This window comes from Nicotiana attenuata, unplaced genomic scaffold (genome assembly GCF_001879085.1).
Source record: "Nicotiana attenuata strain UT unplaced genomic scaffold, NIATTr2, whole genome shotgun sequence".
Classification (NCBI taxonomy): Eukaryota; Viridiplantae; Streptophyta; class Magnoliopsida; order Solanales; family Solanaceae; genus Nicotiana; species Nicotiana attenuata.
In genome coordinates, this window is record NW_017675977.1 from 19,015 (window position 1) to 40,478 (window position 21,464).

General features: G+C 36.7%; 1 non-coding gene across 1 annotated transcript; it reads right to left on the reverse strand.

Moving 5' to 3' along the window:
- Window positions 1-4,496: 4,496 nt before the first annotated feature.
- On the reverse strand, window positions 4,497-4,570 carry TRNAI-UAU. Its single transcript has one exon. It is a non-coding gene; the product is annotated as a tRNA-Ile (tRNA).
- Window positions 4,571-21,464: the final 16,894 nt, after the last annotated feature.

Genomic DNA, 21,464 nt, shown 5'->3' on the forward strand with positions numbered 1-21,464 from the left:
TTATTATTTCTTAAAATCAGTTTAATTTCCTAAATTTTTAAATACTGAACTTTTTTGCTGTTTTTGAAAGCAAACACTTATTGTAAAATTTGAAGAAACTCCAAAACTTCAAATGACACTTGGATTTGAGAAAATAAGCTTATGTTGTTAATTTTCTTGTTTGTCTTCCATCTTTTCATGGCACAAATGATTGAGGATATGATACAGAAATATTATGCCGCATAAGAATTAAGAATTCTCTAGTGAATCTGGTCTAGTGTAATTAACTAGTCTTTTCTTGTCCCTCCTTAGACTACATTTTTTAAGGTCAAGCTTGTATTGGGAAAAAACTGAATTAATATTGAGGTGACGTGGCATGACACGTGGACTGGTCAAATGGTCAAAACATGATGATTAGTTAAGAGGCACGGGCGATATCAGATACGAGGAGAAGAAAGTTAAATAGGCACGAGATGCTATTCAACTGATACGAGTCTCGTATCTATTTAACTTAATTAAAGCCAGGAGGTCAGAAGGAATTGAAGATATGAATCTGATGGCATAAAGAAGTCTAAATTCAGTATTAAATGTCAAATACGTTAGCGAATCAGTATTGAATAGGAATGATTGTGTAACGTTTCATTTAATGTCATTTAATGCTCATAATTGCCTCTTTAAGGCTAAGGCATTATACATTTTCCTAGAAAAATCAACTATAAAAGGAGGAGGTCTCAGCATTTGTAAGGACACGAAATATCATTGAGATTACATTGAAATACAAACTTATTTACTGCTTTATTATCCTCGAAAATTTCTTATTCTTTTCGTCTCCTAATTATCAGTAACCCGACTTTTTCTCTTAATTTCTAGTTTTAACCGAAATTCTATTTTTTGGTTAAACAAAGCTGGGAATTTTTTTTCAAAAGAAAATACGTAGGAGAATATCTTTAGAAAATGTAGGTATGTATATGTCCCTTTGCATGTATTTGACGGTAGCCCGTTTTCAAGTAAGTCTATAATCTAATACTCCCTCCTATTCACTTTAAAAAAAAAATGTTGCTTTCACACATATAAGAAATCCACCTTATAGCATTAATTAATAATGAAATTGACCATATTAATCTTAATTTATTCATTGAAACTATAACAAAAACTCCTAAACAGAGGCGGGATTCTATGGATTTAGAATCTATGGATTCAAATTTAAGGTTTTAACATTGAACACATTGTATTAAGAAATTTTTACCTCATGTAGCAAAGGTTGATACCTTATTTATTTTATATAAATATCCTTTATAAAAGTTATATTCCATAGCTACCTTTTGATTTTTATAGCCAAATATGTATTTATGGTCACCTTCCACCCTTAAGCCATAAAATACGCTTTGTATTATTTTTCTCTCTCATTCTTTCAGATTTTTCTCCACCCTCTCTCTCTCAACGCCAGTCTTTCTCCATGAATACAACCATGATTCTCCACTGATTCATCTCCATTGTCGAATGAAATTTTCATTGCCAGTGGCCTGGAGTTCTGAATCAATGTCGAAATCAAGCCCTAGAATACAACAATTTTTCGGTTTGATGCAGTTTCCGGTTCGGTTTGTACACCGCTACCTTTCCATTCCACCAAACTCCATCGGGATAAAACACCCTTCTGGTAGCGCAATTGTGCCAACCTCCTATTTTTCCGAATCCAATGACACCATTGCATCAATCCTTTTGTTATCGTACTTGCTCCTATATCCAATCCAATAAAAGATATTTTCAAAACAAAAAAAAAAGAAAAGAAAAAGCCCCGCCAGTGAAGAAAATATGGGGATTTAGCATTAGCAAGTCTTATATTTCGTATCAATGTCGAAATCTGACATAGGGTAAATTGGGCTGACAATGGAGGTTCAAAATCTGCTATCGACGAGACGACATTAGGGTTATTCTTGAACAAAGGCGACAGAGTTTGGGGCTGAGCAACTTGAAGAGCTTGTTACCTTTTTTTCATTATATTTCTATGTATTTCATTGTATTCATTGTCTTTTTTATTGTATTTCAATGTATCTCGATGTATTCCATGTATTTCATTTTAATCACTGTCTCGCTATATTCCATGAATGTATTCTTATATTTTTTTTAATTAATATAATTTATGTATTCATATGTATTTATGTATTCAGATTTATAATTGAGTTTGTTGAGTTATATTAGGAGTCTATTTGTGTTAATTGATTCACTTTCCGTTTAAAAACAGCTGAATAGATACGTTACTATATTGAAAGAATTATAAGAAAATACACATGACTTCACACCATAACAAAAAATGGCCCATATTTTAAGTTTTACCCCACCTAGCCTACGTTATACATATTTTGAAAACTGAAATGGTATTTTAAATTTTTAAGCATTATGACCTTTCCATATCTATGTAGCGGTTACATATCCTCTCCAGGAAGAGGTCTTCTAAAAGCTTCTTCTTTGCTGCTCGTGTTTTTCAATTACAATTGCTTAAAATTAGAGTGTCAATTTTTATTACTCCCTTCGTTCTATTTTTATTGATTTTAGTTGGAAATATTGTGCTTTTGAAACACTAGCAAATTCAAAATTTGTGTTCTTACAACCATTGCTTCTAAAAGTTATGGAGTTAAATCTATGTTCTCACAACCATTGCTTTCACTCTCTCTTCTTCTCACATCTTCTACATATGTTTCAAGGGACCGTGTATTTTCTGCTTGTCCTCTTGTGTCACCTCCTTGCAATGTAAGAAAATTAAAGAGTAGAAGTCCACCATTGAAGACCATTCAAAGCTTTATTTTTGAAAATGGTCTTTTTAAATTTGTTAGTTGTTTGGATTGGGTGTTGTTCCAATTGATTGAAAATATCAATAGGAGTTCAAAATTTAAATTTGAAGTGATTTGGAGTAGATTTGAGCAAGATTTGAGTTAAATTTCAGAAAAGATGCAAGGAAGAAGACGAAGTCAGTTTTTTGTATAATTATGTATAATCTTGTATAATAGTGTATATTAGTGTAGAAACACAGCTTATACACTATTATACACTTTTATACATCTTTATACAAGCGTCTGTAGACGAACTTCTTCCATGATTTTCAGTTGCAATTCTTGTTCAAAACCAGTCCAAATCTCCATTAAATGACTTCAAATTTTATATACAACCTCCTTATACTATTTCTAACAAGTCTAAATAACACCTACTCTAAATTTCTCACAAAATCAAATTCGAAATTTAAACCCACATATTTGAGCTTGTTAAAAAATTTAATTTTTCACCACCCAAATGAATTTGGTTTGTTGAATTAATATTTGAGTCACAGTTAGTTACTGATTCGAAAATAAATTTAAAAGCTTGAGGAATCTTTTTTAAAAATTAAATAGTAATTTTGAGAATCTATTGGAGTTGGATGTTGAATCTTAGCCTATTATTTTTGGGCTAGTTGATTAATTAAAATATGAGCTATAAAATTGAAAAGTAGGGAACCCAGTTGTTCTAATGTGAAATTGTCCCTACTATATTCATAAATACATATCGTGAATACATTCGAATACAATAATTGCCTAGCTGTACTCCCCTGTTTCACGCCGAGTTTTGTTTAAATACATCGAATACACTCTAGCAAAACTGAAAGCATAGCTATAGGAAGTAATATAGTAAATGGTAGCTACAGCTAGCTAATAATCACTAAACAATAGTGGTTTGTGAAAATTTCTCTATTTTTAAAGTTATGGGTCCGGGCCTCCTATTTGTTGCAATTTTAATAATTTTTTACACATAAAGTTGTGCTTCACGTTGAAAGTACTGGGTTCAGATGAACCCGGCGACCAAAATCCATATCCACCCCTGCTCCTAAACTCTTTACTCAAAGTGCAAATATAGAAAAATGAAGTTAATTCCTTCTTGATGTATGAAAAAATCAAATATTGCGGACAACAAAAAAGGGGGCTAAAAATCAATTAAAGTGGACCGCAAGAGTTAAAGGTATATTTGCTCAAGTCGAAAATAATATTCCTACACAATATGCATAGTATGACACCAAAATATAACTTTTATGCTAAGATAATTGTATTAAATATTCAACATCATAACTAGGCTTAATGGGGTAAAAGTTAGAAAGACAAATTATCCTTACAATTTGATCAGCTTAAAAGTTGCTTATTGTGCCAAGCATAATAATTGGAGAAAATAAAACGGAAAACAATGACGATAATGATTGAAGTTAGTGAATTTCACATAAGATAAGCACAATCTCAATCAATCTTGATTGTTCTTGCTGTTATATGTTAGTTGCCGAATATCTAAGGTGATCATTAAAGTTGTGCAATAATGTCATAACAAATAAATGTTGTAAGGTATGAAAAAATATAAAGGAGGAAAAGGAAAATACTGGAGTTAGGTGCATCGGGCCCTACCATAGTTCAGTGCCTGGACCCAATGCGATACGTACTAAGGGGCCAAAAATACGTAGCTACAGAAAGATAGCCCGAGAACTAGACCCTGGGGGATGAAAAAATTGGTCCCGGCGGGGCTCGAACCCGCGACCTTCGGCTCATAAGACCAACGCTCTAACCAACTGAGCTACGGAACCAAGTTGAAAGGTAACCCTAACTTATTTTAATTTCTAATAAATCCATTATGATCCCTTATATTTTGGTGTCAGTCTATGATAATTTCATTAATGCCGTCGCTATTAAAACTACGCTTTGTTGTTGGGGTACAAGGTATCCATCATTTGGTTAGGCTATTGAGTTATCCTTGTTTGATATTTCCCTAATGATAGGTCTCAAATTACTAGTTGGATGATTATATATGCAGAGTTGTGTAAGCAACAAGATTTTATGTTTGAGTTGCAAATAGTACAGTTTTCCTAGTTCTTACCATGTTTCATCAAGTACTATGATAAGTGGAACCCTTACTTTTGTGTTGGTGAGACATATGATGTCTTGTAAGAAAACACTCTGTACTTATTTGTTTGACATTATTGTTTCGAAAAAGGGTCAAAAAACCTTAATTATTTAAAAATATTCACTTATACCCTCCGTTATACTATTGGTTCACTGTAGTCCCTGACATCACAAAACTAGTGCAAAAATACCCTCTGACATTAGGACCCTCCACCATGACAAAATTATCCCACATTGTTTGACATATTGCTGAGGTGGATGCCACGTCTAGGGGTGTCAATAGATATTTAAAAACTGACTACACCGACCGAACCGTACCGTACTAAACCGATTTTTAGGTCTTTTAATAAAATCGTAGGTTTTTATATAAATCTATAACCGTACCGATAATTATGGTAGGTTATTTAGTTTATAAAATAAAAAAAAATACTGAACTGTACCGAATAAATTTATAATGTAAAAAATATATTTATATATTAAGTTTAAAAATATAAATCATTAAAAAAATTCTTGGGCCTTGGAATTATAAACAGTTACAAGCCAACAAATAATTAAACTCAAAATCCTAATTGCTAAACCTATTATGGCACTTCTATTTAAACTAGATTATTTTCAGCATATTCACTAGCAAGACACAAGGTTTATGTGTAGAAAACTACAACGTATTGAATATATTTCTTTTGTATTATTTAGATTTATATTTTTGAATGTTTAATCTTCTGTAGAATTATTCTTGAATCCCAACTTGATTAATATCTTTGCACTCGTACGATTAATATTTTCTTTGTATTTGCTTAGTTTCTTTTATGATGTTGTAGTCGATGGATCTACACTCTAGCCATCTTTCATATTTTCTTAATTCATCACCTTTTAAACTATAAAAATATCTAGAGAGTTTTGCTAAGTTCTATAAAAGTACATATGAATGCATTCTACTTCGACTAGTGACTTTTACATGACATTTAAAATAATTACTGAAAATTAACCGAACCATACCGATACCGAAGAGAAACCGACATGATTGTGAGGGTTTTGAAAAGTCTAATTTTTGTTATACATAATAGAATAATCGAAAAATTGGTATGGTACAAATTTTATAAAATAACCGACCGAACCGAACCATTGACACCCCTAGCTTCATCCACCAACATCACCTCCTCCTTCACCAACATCATCTATGTCACGACCTGATATCTAACCAAGTCATAACCGGCACTCGGTGCCTTAACTTGACCGAGCGAACCATCTTGCCTTTTCTATTCTGTTCTAGTTTTGTTATGCAATGCATCTCAACACAATTCGATATGATTTAAACTAAATACTTTTCTGAATCTTCAAATGAAATAATAATCTGAAAAGAAATTCATTCTGCTATCTTGAATACATTGAAAAACAAATGCAATGCAAAGTGGATACCCATGACTCTGTTGTGACTCTGTCTATGAAATCTCTAAGAAATACTAAAATAATAAGATAAAATTTTGGAATCAACGGACTCCACGAACTAAGGAGCTCACCCAATTTTCTGGTAATGGGAGGAGAATATCCTAGCTCGTAACCTGCTTACCTGCAAAATCTGTGCCTACATTGACATAGGTCAATGTAGGTTCCCATGAATAGAACGTCAGTACACCACAGCGGTACTCAGTAAGTAAAGCAATCCTCCCACTAAAGCTGGAATGAGACTCTGAAAGAAGTATGTATGCATGATATAAGAAAATTCTAAAAGCTTCTGGTAAAGAGTTGAAACAGACAACTCATATATCTATTGTAAAATTCTTCTTGACGTCATTCATGAAAATTCTCTTTCTTTTCACTTCTTTTCTCCTCTTTTCTGAAAAAAATATAAAATTCAAATAAATACATATATAAACTTTCTCAGAACAATTCTTGTGAATTTTCTAAAACATTTTCTTTTCTTTTCTTTTCTGGGAGTACCATTCATTCTGACATTCTTTCTAATTCTGATTATGATTTTGATTCTGAAAATGTCAGCATATGATCGATATGGTGGACGATCCCAGACCGATCGCCTAGACCCCATTCCGCGATGCCTCACGGTTCAAGGTTCTAGCATGCTCGTGTTCTTGTGCCTTATCATGGCACTTCTATCATAGTGTCTGAACCAATGGTACACTAATCTCCTACTCTGGCACGAGTAGTTTCGGGGTAACATAAACCACTAGAGGCTATGGACCCTTCTTAGGAATCTAAGAAAACTCCAAAAGTGCTCTTCTGAGTAATTCTTGCATCACAAGATTTAAAACAATGATATATCTTCATAGTTCTCATCAAAACAGTTCCATAAAATCATGTAAAAGAACTTTTCAATACAGTCTATACATTAAAGAAACATATGCAAGTCATGAATGCATGAGACATGATTTATGGAACAATAGACTATTCTTGAGTTATTAACCATATAATCATCTAAGATCTTTTCTACAATTCTAATGGATAATGTGAGTCCAGTCGTTCCATTCAGAGCCCACATTAACAGCCTATACAGTCTAACAATAACTTATGACATGATCTTTGTGAGAAGACAACTTTAGTAAAAACATTGTCTCTACTCACCTTGATTCCTTACTTTTGAATACCTTCGTTTGCTCAAATCCAATGGGTTCAACTCACCATACAAATCTATACATAGTTAATTTAAAGATCAATACTAGAAGTTTCACGATTTCCAAGATATAGAAACCCTAGGTTTGATTCTTCTCTCCTTGTAGGGTTCATCGTTAATCTAAGCTCTTAGAGTAGTTTCTAGGAACAATAACCATAAACCTTGATATTTTATACTTCAATACCACACAACAGGGGGTGATTTGTGTGGTGACCAATTTTTTGCTTAAGTTGTTTATAGAAGGACCTGGTTCTTCTTAGTGTTCCTTAACCTACTATTGCAGAAATAGTAAATGCGGAAAGTAAAGAACACAAGTATTTTATGTGGAAAACACCTGGCTCAAAAGGTGAAAAAAACCACGAACTACTTTCCAGTAGGATTTTCCCAAACTCTCCACTAAAATCACTGAGCCAAAAACTGCATTTACAAAAACTCTTTTGTAAACCTAGGACTAACTCTACTCCCGTTGTAGCACACAGCCTCAACTGTTACGACAACTTCAAGTTAACTCTAACTTGAAAACTCTGAGTACCTAATACAATTGCTTCTAGATAAAGCTGAAAGGTACAATATGAAATCACCTACTACAATTGAACTAGAATAAAAGACAGACACTTGGAACTGGTTCTTCTATCTGGTTCATGTAGTTTCAGGTTTGCACACTTAAATCACACACGAACTGCTTGCAAAATTGCCTTGCTATTTTTCTCTCAACTCACGTTTAACTTCTGCTTATGTGCGTAACCTGTAAAAGAGAACAACGCTGATATTTATAGAGTTAGTAAATAGAGATTGACTAGAATTCTGATGCTACTCTTCCTTGGTGGAAGAGTTCTAGTTATCTCAACCTCTAACTCCTTCCCTTTCTTAAACCGTGTTCTCTTTGAGTAAGGAGTCCTTTTCCTTATCCAATATGTAACCTTTTTTATTAGGATCAGGAGATATTACTTCTTTCAAGTTAAGTTTATCTCCTTTACGTGCATCTCACATGCTTAAGTCTATCCGTATCTGTGCTCCACTAGGATGGACCTGGTTCATGTCTGAGTTCCTTTGTCAGTCTTCAGAACTAACCTTTACTTGGGCCAACAAACTAACCTTTACTTGGGCCAACAAATTTTCCCCTTTTGATGATGACAAACTCTATGCTTTTCATACACTTAGGTACTGCCAGAACTCAGCTCATCATTAATGCGAAGTTAGAAATTTTTTTCACTTATCATCAAGGACCAGGTTCATTAGGTTATAAACATCACTATTCAGAATATAAAGTACAATATATTTTCCCCCTTTTGGCATCATCAAAAAGTTGCATAAACAAAGTGTGATTCCCAGATTTTAAAAATTACTCATGGCTGTTGGGGCAACTGCAAATGCATTCATGGATTAATCATCAGTAATCAACTACACATATTCAAACTATCAAGGAAAGATAAATAGTCAACAAGAGCAAAAGCAACAAACTTCATTGATAAGAGAATATGATTCTGCCACAATCCACAAAAAGAAACAAAAAACAGTTAAAACATGAGCAAAACAAGAAAAAACCCTAACCTGGGTCACTGAGAGATCTAGGCAAGGTTCAGGAAATGAAGGCTAAGGAAATTAAGTCTTGGAAGAACTAGAGGGTTGGGTTTTGGCTTGGAGAAGGTGCAGCACGTCTTGAAGAATGCCATCATTGTTCTCCTTTTCCTTTGTGAGCTCAATTCTGAGAGCATCTCTCTCAGATTCAACCTCTGCCAAACGTGTCTTCAGCCTTGCTATCTCAGCATCCTTTGCCCCACTCTCCTACAATAAGCTCTAACATTTCTATTGATAGGTGTCTTTTTAGATGAACCAGGTTCATTGGGAATGATATTGACCTCATAATTACAAGCAATCAGAGTATTGATTCTAAAATGGTCTTTGCTCATGGCCATATCCCACTTCTTCAGTGGCACCTTACAACGAGCAAGAACAGTAGTGAGAATGAAACCATAAGGAGTGGCATGGGCCTTGGAGCCACTAATAACCCGATCAAGTAGCTTGATCATAAACACAGGCCAGTTGATATGCCGCCCACTTTCCAGACACTCCATCAAAACCAAGTCCATGTAGTTGGCAATGTGCCTTCTTTCCTGCCTAGGCAGCACACACTTGTTGACGAATTCAAACAGTACTTTGTGGGATGGCTTCATCTCACTCTTATACACAACCTTGGCCTCATTCACTTCCGTGCTATCACAGAACTTCCTAGTAATGGCTAGAGCAGTAGGAAGGGAGTCCAGACTTGGCCATTTTTGCCTAGTGTAGTCATCATAACCTTCAGAAGGAATGCCAAGGATTTCACCCAGCTCTTTTTCATCAAAAGACACTCTAACCCCTTTCACCTGGCTGGTAACTCTGCCATCCTTGACCTCTGCATTGGCCATGAACTCAATAATCTCATTTCTAGCTAGCCTGCCATCCAACTGAAGGACTATGTCCTTCCACCCCTGAACATCTAGCGGATCAACCAGTAGAACCATCCCTGGTTCCTCCAAGCCCTTCAAAAGTCTACCCTTCAAGATGGTTCGTTTGCCAAACTTGGCCATCTTATCTTTTTTATTATCAGATTCATCCTCTTCTTCACCACTCCAATATTCCTCCTCAGTAATCTTAACTTTCTTGGCTTTCATAGCAAACCTTGTCCTTTTAGCCAAAGAAGAAGGTTCAACAGACTTGGATACAGATGAAGACTTCTTTGAGGAAGTCTTGGTCTTCTTGGGCTTAGGGGTCTGAACCTCCACAGTCACATGTTCACCCTGATGGACCGGGTCCATCTCATCCACATCAACAGCCTCAACAGGCTCTGCCACCCTTGCTTTCCCTTTGTCCATTCTTTTCTTCTTACTTTCTTCCATAGCTTTTTGCAACTCATCCTCACTCTGCTTCAACTTACTTCTTCTGGAACTTCCTTTTGGTAGAGGGATATCAGTAGTTGTTGGAGAAGCAGCCTTCCTTTTCTTGGTGGGTCTTGCAGTGCTAGGAGATATTGGTGTTGGAGTTCTCCTTTTCTTGGGGTTGTAGCTTGCACCAACCTTCTTCAGAACATCTGCTAGGGCCTCCTCAATAGACGAACCAGGTTCATCTGTATGTGTACTGAGATTGACTAGCCCTTCAGCAGCTTCCCCTGAACACTTCCCCCTGTTTTTTTGCTACTTTCTACCACCTTTTCTGGCTCAGCTCCATAGATAGCCATTTTAACCGCTTCAGAAGTGGGTGAAGAATTAGTCACTTCTATCACTTTTCCCCTACATCATTGATCATACCCTCACTCTCTTTTTCCTTTTTTCTTTTATTTTTACCTCCTCTCCTTCTTGACTCAGGCGTTTCCACATCTACAACAGACCCAGCCAAAACAAAATGATTCTCCAGATTTTCAGGTAAATCAGAAATTACCTCATTAGGGTGATTTTGCACATATATTGCTTGCTCAGAATCAGAAGACCCAGTTCCTTCCCTCTCACTCGCAGATTTGAAAGAATCATCAGAATTTTCAGAATCTTGGGCTTGACTAGCCTTTAATCGTACGTTTAGTTTCCTTAAAAGCGCACCCGTAGCCACAGTTTTGCGAGCAAGCATCTTTACTTACCTTCTCCTAGGTTGAGGGGTTGTGCTGGTTGAGGAGTGGTGGAGGAATCGGAGGGAGTAGGTGGTGGAGGTGTGCCGGGGTTATCTTAGGGGTTGGTCATTTTCTCTAAATTCTGGAAGGAATTCGTGATTTGAGTTTTGGATGAGAGAAGAAGAGAGAGCAAATGATTTTTGACGGTTTTCAAACTTATGGGAGTGGCAGTGGTGATGATGATGGATTTTAAAGGAAGAGGGTAATTAATATACAATGACAGCTTTATGTAGTCAATTAGAAGTTCAATCACTCTAAAATTTCAAGATGAAATGACGGTTAAGCTTCCCTAGAATCTAGGCATTTTAATACGTTGAGGAGTCTGATTGAAACAGAATTGGTTCAAACTCAAAAGGATAAGCTTTTTGAAGGTTTTGAACATAGGTGGGACTCTGATCTTGAATTAAATATTAATATTTCTAATTGTGCACAGTATAGAAAACATACCTCGTTATTCAGATGAACCAGGTTCTTCACTAAGAATCCTCTTGAAGCCAAAATAGAGAAAATTTTGTTAGAGATCAGTATCATATCAACACATGGCACAGGAGTATACTATTTACAGTATGAAACTGAGCAAAGATTAATCTAGATATTTACACAAGTTCCAGATTTCCTAACCAAAAAAAAATTCATTTTTTTTCATTGTGCATTCTGAACTGGTTCCATTAGGTGATCATAATCATCCCTAGTTCTAACCTGTTTCTTTCAAAGCTTTGTCTACTCAGTGCTTTTGCAAAGATGTCAGCAATCTGCTTATCAGTAGCACAAAATTCTATAGTGATCAGTCCTTTCTCGTAGTTGTCCCTTAAGAAATGTTGTCTAACATCTATGTGCTTAGTTCTCTTATGATGAACCGGGTTCTTAGTCATACTAATAGCACTAGTGTTATCACAAAAAATAGGGATGCAACCAACTTCAATACCAAAATCCATAAACTATTGTTTGAGCCATAGCAATTGAGCACAACAAGAAGCAGCAGCAACATACTCAACTTCAGCAGTAGATAAGGCCACTGAATTTTGCTTTTTAGTAGCCCATGACATAAGACATGAACCAAGAAAGTGTGACATACCTGAGGTGCTTTTCCTGTCCACAAGGAAACCTGCAGAGTCAGCGTTAGCATATCCCACTAGGTTAAAAATACTACCTTTTGGATACCAAAGGTAAAGGTCAGTAGTGCCTTTCAAGTATCTCAATATTCTCTTGACAGCAGTCAAGTGGGATTCCTTTGGATTTGCTTGAAATAGAGCACAAAGCCCTACACTGAAAACAATGTCAGGTCTGCTAGCAGTAAGATACAAAAGTGAACCAAGCATACCCCTATACAACTTCTGATCAACAGATGAACCAGGTTCATCTATGTCCAATTTTGTGGCTGTTGCAATAGGAGTGTCTATTTCCTTTGATTCGTCCATTTTTAACTTCTTAAGCAACTCTTTTGCATATTTCTGCTGATGGATCATGGTTCCATTTGAGTTTTGTTTAATTTGCAAGCCTAAATGGAAATTAAGCTCACCCATCATACTCATTTCAAATTCACTCCCCATTAGTTTAGCAAATTCCTTACTTAGTTTTTTCAGTGGTTGCCCCAAAAATTATGTCATCAACATATATTTGTACTACTAGAAGATCCTTACCTTTTTCCCTCAAGAATAGAGTGCTATAAATTTTACCTCTCTTGTAGCCCTGTTCAAGCAGGAATTTGGATAGTCGTTCATACCATGCTCTAGGAACCTTCTTGAGTCCATAGAGTGCCTTGTCTAGTTTGTATACATGATCCGGACACTCCTTGCTTTCAAACCCTGGAGGTTGTTTGAAAAACACTTCTTCCTTTAAGAAGCCATTTAGGAAGGCACTTTTGACCATCTGGTGAAGAGTAAATTCCATGTATGCAGCAAAGGCTATGAGGAGTCTTATTGCTTCCAACCTTGCAAATGGAGCAAAGGTCTCATCATAGTCTATGCCCTCCTCTTGGCTATAACCTTGAACCACCAACCTTGCCTTGTTCCTTGTAACAATTCCATCTTCATCAAGTTTGTTTCTGAAGACCCATTTAGTGCCAATTATTGATCTGTCCTTGGGTCTTGGAACCAGATGCCAAACTTGACTCCTTTCAAATTGATTGAGTTCATCTTGCATTGCATTTACCCAGTCTGCATCCTGCAAGGCCTCAGCAACATTTTTAGATTCAATAAGAGATAGGAAAGCATCAAAAGCACAAAGATTCTTTAATTGAGATCTAGTTTTAATTCTAGAAGTTGGATCAGTAATTATGTCCTCAATGGGATGAGAACTTTGATACTTGTACGGTTTCACAACCAACTGGTTTCTGCTTGATGTTTCTCCCATGTTTTGTTGCTGAGGAACAGGCTCATGGACAGGTTCCATTGGAGAATTAGATTCAGTTCTTCTTTGTTCAGTTCCCCCTGTCATGTTGCCCTGGATGGAAGAACCTGTTCCATCACCTGTTCCTTCTTCTGGTGCAGCTTCAGCTTGGGCTGTGATTTCATTTAAACCTTTTACCAGCCCAATAGCTTCATCTTCATGTTCCTGTCTCTCAGAAAGAATGTTAGTTTCATCAAAAACTACATGTACACTTTCTTCTACACACATAGTTCTTTTGTTGTACACTTTATAAGCTTTTCTATGTGAAGAATATCCCAAGAATACTCCCTCATTACTTCTGGGAACAAACTTACCTAGGGAGTCTTTCCATTGTTGTGCACAAAGCACTTGCATCTAAATGCCCTAAGATGAGATATATTTGGTTTTCTTCCTTTAAGTAACTCATAGGGAGTCTTCTCTATAAGAGGTCTAATCATGCACCTATTAATGATGTAACATGTAGTATTTACAGCTTCTGCCCAGAAGCTATGGGGCAGTTTACTAGAAAGGAGCATAGTCCTAGCCATATCTTCAAGTTTCCTATTCTTTCTTTCAACTACTCCATTTTGTTGTGGAGTCCTAGGGGAAGAAAAATTATGATCTATGCCATGCACATCACAAAATTCAGCAAACTTAGCATTTTCAAATTCAGTTCCATGATCCGACCTTATTGATGCAAGTTGATTACCTAGTTGTTTCTGAGTTTTTCTAACAAAAGAAGTAAACATGTCAAATGCTTCATCCTTGGATGTTAAAAACAAGGTCCAAGTAAACCTAGAGTAATCGTCAACAAGCACCATCATATATTTTTTACCACCTCTGCTTAATGTTCTCACTGGACCACAAAGATCCATATGAACCAGTTCGATCGATCTGGTCATGCTTACCACTTTCTTGTATTTGAAAGAGGATCTTACCTGCTTCCCCCTTGCACAAGCCTCACAAACTTTGTCTTCCTTAAACTTGATGTTAGGCAGCCCTATCACCAGGTCCTTAGAGACTAATTTGTTGAGTTGACATAGACTTGCATGTCCAAGTCTTTTGTGCCAAATGAGGGGATCATTGTCCAACACACTTAAGCAAGTGAGTTCATTTTCTGAAAGAGTGGACAGATCTACAATGTATATATTGTTTACTCTTTTTCCCTGCAAAACAATCTTGTCAGTGGTAAGATTTATCACAAAGCATTTGGTAGAGGTGAATGCTACCAAGTTACCTCTGTCACACAGTTGTGATAAACTGATTAGGCTATATTTCAAGCCATATATCAAGTAGACATGCTCAATGGAGTGCGAGTCTGTCTTACTTTCCAACCCCAATGATCTCACCTTTCTTACCATTTTCAAAGGAGAAATTACCTCCTTTTAGGTCCTCAAGTGAAAGGAACTGGTTCTTGCTTCCAGTCATATGCTTTGGGCAACCACTATCCATGTACCATATTTAGCTGCTCCCCTTCACTTGGACCTGCAAAAGGAAATCAGGGATTATTCTTAGGAACCCAAACTAGTTTGGGTCCCTTTCTATAGGCAAAGGGGTGAATTTAAATTCTTTTTAGCCCATCTTGGCACCCTATGTTTCCCTTGAACAAAAGTTTTGTTCTTTTGACTGGCCTTTTCTTTTGCAGTACACTCACTTTTGTAGTGACCAGTCTTACCACAGTGTGTGCAGATTTTATTCTCAGGAAGTGTGATGTACTTGCTTTTGGGATCCCACTTAGGTGCAGGGGTCCCGTAGCCAAGTCCTCTCTTATTGCTACTATGGTGTTCTTGTAGACATGAAAGTGCATCAGAGGACTTATTCCATTTACAAGTTCTGTCTAGTTCATGCTTAACCTTGCTTAGATCTTCTTTTAGGACTCTTATCTACTCATCTCTTTTGTACAACTCATCCTTCATTTTTCCTAGATTTTATTCTAAGGTGAGATGTGTGTGATCAACTTTCTTTTTACCTATTCCTAATTTCAGTTTCAAATTTTCAGATCTAAGTTCTAGCATAGTGGTGTCAAGTTCAAGAACCTGGTTCTTCAACTCAGTATTTTTATTATCACTTTCACTAGCCCTGAGTTCCAAATTTTTACACTTAGCTTTCAAGATTACACATTCCTTAGAGAACTATTGATGATAGGCTATAATTACGTATTTTAGTCGATTATTACACTCTAATTTACTGCACTTTAGTTGAGTTTGCATTTTAATCGTTAGTGTTTTGCACTGATTGTGTGTTTTATGCCTTGTAGGAGTGATTCCGAGCTATATAGATGTTATGGAATGAATTCAAGTGATTTGTGTCTTTGAAGTCTAAGTAAAAGCCCAAGGAATTAAGTCGGGATCGTATTCGAGGATCAACGTATGATAGAGCAACAAAACGAAGAATCGAGTAGGCATATTGTGCACTGTCTAGTAAAATGCACACAACTTTTTTCTCAGTACTCCATTTGGGCTCCACAATATATGGTTGGAAAGCTAACTCAAAGGAATACAACTTTCATGTTTTAAGTTTTTCCAAGTTCCAAAGGTAACAGGGTGAAAAACGCGTTCGAAACCGAGACCGCGGACCTGAGGCAGGCTAAGGCAGTACACTTGCCAAATACCGCGTCCGTTCCGCGGTTGACTGCGATCGCGGCCGTCCAGACCTGAAAAAATTGTCCTTTTTCGCGTAGGAGAAGGTATAATTGTTTGGGCCCGACCCTACTTGGTATATATACATGGAAAAACGGTATTTTGAGAGGTTGGACACACTTTTGACATAATTTAGACCTAAGGAGGCTAAGGAGACCGGAGATTCGACTTAAGGAGGCAAGAACACACTGGGATCAAGGCGGAGAATTCTTCCTTTTCACTTCTTTCTTCCTATTTCCTTTATTGCTTATGAATTCTAGTATTGTATTTTTGCATACTATTATGAATAGCTAATTTGTTATCTAGGATTTTGATGGAACCTTTTGTAGGATAAATTCATGTTATGTTTTTATATAATTGAGTCGTTGGATTTCTCTACTTGTTCAACTACGTGTTTATTGTTGTTGATTGAATGGCCATCGATTGACTGTGCCTATTTATTATGTGTTGCTTGAGAAATGATACATATTTAGGTATTGTTGAACAACATCACTCCTAACGTATGTGAGAGATCAATACGGAGGGTTTAAAGGCGGGATTAGAGATAACGAAACCTTGGTGCGATCGTAGTGAGAAGTGAATTAATGTCAGCTAGTGTAGTTCGAGAGAATACATCTAGTAAATAGTGGTAGTTGCTCGAGAGAGAATTACGACAACCAAAGTACTCACAATCAGTAGAGAATACATTGGCGAAATTGTAGGAAACATAGATGGAAGGATTCCGACAATTGGGGAAATCATAACTCTAGACCTCCTTAATCTTTTCTCCAACCTGTAGTATCTTTAGTGTTAATTATTATTTTAATTTGTTAGTTAGTTAGTTAAACACAAGAATCTTAATATCTATAAGTTAGGAATTGTTCAAGCTTGTACTCTTGGTGATAGTGAACAACTATAGCTAAGCCTTAGTTCTCTGTGGGATTCGACTCCGAACTTTTAGACCGGATTATATTTGCAGCGACCACTTATCCTTTTTAGGACTAGAGTTGGGCGTGATCAGCTGTTCCTTTTCATTATTTATGACCTCAGATTCATCAATGAAATCTAGCAGTAACTCAGATAGACTTTCTTTAGACAAAAATTTAATCTTGTCTTTGAGATGAATCACACTTACCTCTGATTCCTCATCAGATTCTCCAATGGCCATAAGTGCTTGTTCATCTCCATCTTCATCTTCTGAATCCTCATCTGAGCTCTCTTCCCAAGCAGCAACCATAGCCTTTGTTGATCTTTTGTTCTTCTTGTGATGAACCTGTTCCTTCTTCCTGTTTCTTAGTTCAGCCCTTTCCTTCTTCCATTCAATTTCCCATTGAGGACATGTTTTGATGATGTGGTCAGTCGTACCACATTTGTAGCATCCCTCGTTGGTCTGTTTTTCAGGGACCCTTGGTTTGTTGCTGGTTGCACCTCTTGAAGAACTGTTTCCTCTTATTAGATACTTCTTGAAATCCCTCGTGATCATAGCCATTTCATCTTCATCAAGATCTGCACCTTCAGCGATTCCGAGAGCCAGGCTCCTTTGCTTCTTGGGTGTATCCATCTTCATGGATTGCCTTCTAAGTTCATAGGCAGTGAGATTTCCAATTAGCTCATCCAACTTGAGAGTGACAATATTCTTTGATTCCTGAATAGCAGTGATTTTGCTTTCCCAAGTAACTGGCAAAACCCTTGTCAAAATTTTCTCAACTTTGTCTTCTTCAAGGATAATCCTTCCAAGAGACTTAAGTTCATTTGTTAGTGTTGTGAACCTTGTATACATCTCTTGGATGGTTTCTCCTTCCTTCATGGCGAAATTCTCATATTGAGAGTACAACAGTGATCCTCTTGATCTCTTCACTTGAGGAGTTCCTTCATGAGCCACTTGCAAAGTGTCCCAAATTTCCTTAGCAGTAGTACAATTTTGAATTCTGCTGTACTCGTCTGGACCAAGTCCACACACAAGTCATTTCTTGGCCTTAGCATTCTTTTCCCACTTCTTCAAGTCCTCCGCATTGCAGTCAGCTCTAGTTTTTGGCACATCTACTTCTTCAGCATTCTTTTTCATGGTAGCCAGGGGACTATCAGTAACAATGTCCCATAGTTCATAATCCTCTCCAATGATGTGATCTCTCATCCTGTTTTTCCACCAGGAGTAGTACTGGCCATTAAGAGTGGAGGCCTAGCAGTGGATTGTCCTTCCCAGTTTCCAGGTGGTGCACTCATCTTGATCTGTTCCTAAGGTGTTAGCCTCTTCAAGGATAACCTGCTCTGATACCATCTGATATTTTATACTTCAATACCACACAAGAGGGGGGGGGGGGTATGTGTGGTGACCAATTTTTCGCTTAAGCTGTTTATGGAAGGACCTGGTTCTTCTAAGTGTTTCTTAACCTACTATTGCAGAAATAGTAAATGCGGAAAGTAAAGAGCACAAGTATTTTACGTGGAAAACACCTAGCTCAAAAGGTGAAAAAAACCACGACCTACTTTCCAGTAGGATTTTCCCAAACTCTCCACTAAAATCACTAAGCCAAAAACTGCATTTACAAAAACTCTTTTGTAAACCTAGGACTAACTCTAATCCCGTTGTAGCACATAGCCTCAACTGTTGCGACAACATCAAGTTAACTCTAACTTGAAAACTCTGAGTACCTAATACAATTGCTTCTAGATAAAGCTGAAAGGTACAATACAAAACCTCCTACTACAATTGAACTAGAATAAAAGACAGACACTTGGAACTGATTTTTCTATCTGGTTCATGTAGCTTCAGGTTTGCACACTTGAATCACACACGAACTGCTTGCAAAATTGCCTTGCTATTTTGCTCTCAATTCACGTTTAACTTCTGCTTATGTGCGTTACTTGTAAAAGAGAACAACACTGATATTTATAGAGTTAGTAAATAGAGATTGACTAGAATTCTGATGCTACTCTTCCTTGGTGGAAGAGTTCTAGTTGATCTCAACCTCTAACTCCTTCCCTTTCTTAAACCGTGTTCTCTTTGAGTAAGGAGTCCTTCTCCTTATCTAATATGCAATCTTTTCGATCAGGATCAGGAGATATTACTTCTTTCAAGTTAAGTTTATTTTCTTTACGTGCATCTCACATGCTTAAGTTTATCCGTATTTGTGCTCCACTAGGATGGACCTGGTTCAAGTCTGTGTTCCATTGTCAGTCTTCAAAACTAACCTTTACTTGGGCAACAAACTAACCTTTACTTGGGCCAACAAACCTCTCTAACAATTGTGGTTGAAAGCGGTTATGAAACTTACCTTGAATCGTGAAACCCTAGGTTAATGGGGAGACTTTGTTCTTGAGTTCTTGTTGAAAATCTAGTGATTTTGAGATGGAATATTTAGAATTGACGTTTGGAAGAAGTATTCTAACGCTAATCTTGAAAACTCACCTTAGGTAGTTGAGAACCCTTGGATGACTTGAGGATGAGAGGGGAGGTTTAATATTTAAATAAGGAGGCTATTTACTCTCTCCCGTTATTTCAATTTCACGCCTTCGGCGTCACAGTCCACACACAGCACTAACTAAAACGCCCCAAAAATTTTACTTCTGACTTTGGCGTTTTGATTGGCGCCTGGTGCCCAAAACGCGTCCCATTTTTCTGACAGGATAGAATTTTTCTGACAGGATAGTCTTCAGTAAAACGCCTATAATATTTTATAGGAATATCAAAACGACGAACGGTTTAAAGTGTTAAAAACTAGACTTCAAGGGATTTCTTTTGATATATAATTCAAATCTCAATTCATTATATATTAATAGATATGCTTATTAAAACTTAGGTCATGTGCGGCTAAGGTCGTTTCATCCCCTAAACAACTCCAATGGATTCCAATTTACTCCTTTCCTCCTATAACCATCCATTCAACCTTCTAAACATAAGATTTATGTATTTTATGTCTTCATAACTTTTCACACATCTTTGTGTCCAACTTAGAGCTTGAGCGAGAACATAATACTTAGCAAACAAATTTCGGGGCTTTACAATCTATCCTTCCGCCACACCATTAGACCGCTAGTCTTGACCACCATCAAACCATTATTCTTTCATCAGAAATCAAACTGAATCGAAATTTTGATTTCTTGGTCTGTCTTTATAAATGCTACTGTAAGCTGTAACAAAGAGTATGTGAAGAGAACTGTCTATAGAGATTTTTTATCCAATTTTTTCTGCCATAAATCCAGTTTACACAAAAAGCTTGACTTGCTTTTATACGTCTCATCACCGTCTCAGTGAGTTACAAATTCTTACTACATCGCCTTTGATATTGAGAATTTCTATGTCACGAGACTGCTACTCCTTTTTAAGAATTCTAGGATCATCTGACATGAGGAATTTCGCATACAGTGTCTTACCACTTTCCATAGCTTACACGTTCCAGAAAATTGGTTGTCAAATCTTGTCCACATTGCAACAATTTAATGTAGTCCAATTAAGCAATGATATGTCATCTATGTGCTTTAATCGTCTGATATAAATTTCCTCTCAGGCTTATTTGATCTTCTAATATCCTAGTTTCTCTTATAGTCTATCTGGCCATAATTGGAGAATTCTGTTCCAACATCAATCCAATAATGTGAGTCTACTTTGCAAATTAGGTTTAGCATTCCACCCATTGGATGAAATACTGCAGGCAGTGACACATGTAGTAGCTCTTTTCCTGTTGCCTATATAAAAATACTATATCATCTGAAAACATATTCTAAAATGACACCAAAAAATCAAAATCTTCATTTCCGTTTGATTTTTGGTGAAAGAATGATGGTGTAATTATGATCAAGACTAGTGGATGGTAGTGGAAAAATAGGTGCATAGTGAAGTAAGAGGTGATGCCGGTGGTGGTTGGGTAATGGGTGAAGAAGGAGATGGTACTGCATGGAAGGAGAAGAATGGAAGGAGGTAAAATGAGATAGGTGTGATGAGGTGGCATGCTATATGGCATCTGGCTCACCAATATGTCAGGCCACGAGGGATAATTTTGTCATGATTGAGGGTTCTAATGGCAAAGGGGTATTTTTGCACCAGTTTTATGACGTCAAGGCCTATAGTGGACTAGTAGTATAACGGCCAATATAAGTGAACATTTTTGAATAGTCTTCGATGGATATCTTTGACCCTTCTCCGTTATTGTTTTCTCATTGGCCTTGTTCGACCACTCTTTTCGATTGCTCTTTCTCTCTTTTTAGTTCCCGTTGGCCCCTTCTCTCTCTCTCAACCCTCTGCCGCTAGCTCCTATTTAGTTTCAAAACATGTCAATTCATAACAGGGGGAAAAATCACTTCAGCCCGCAGCCAAAATTATTTATATT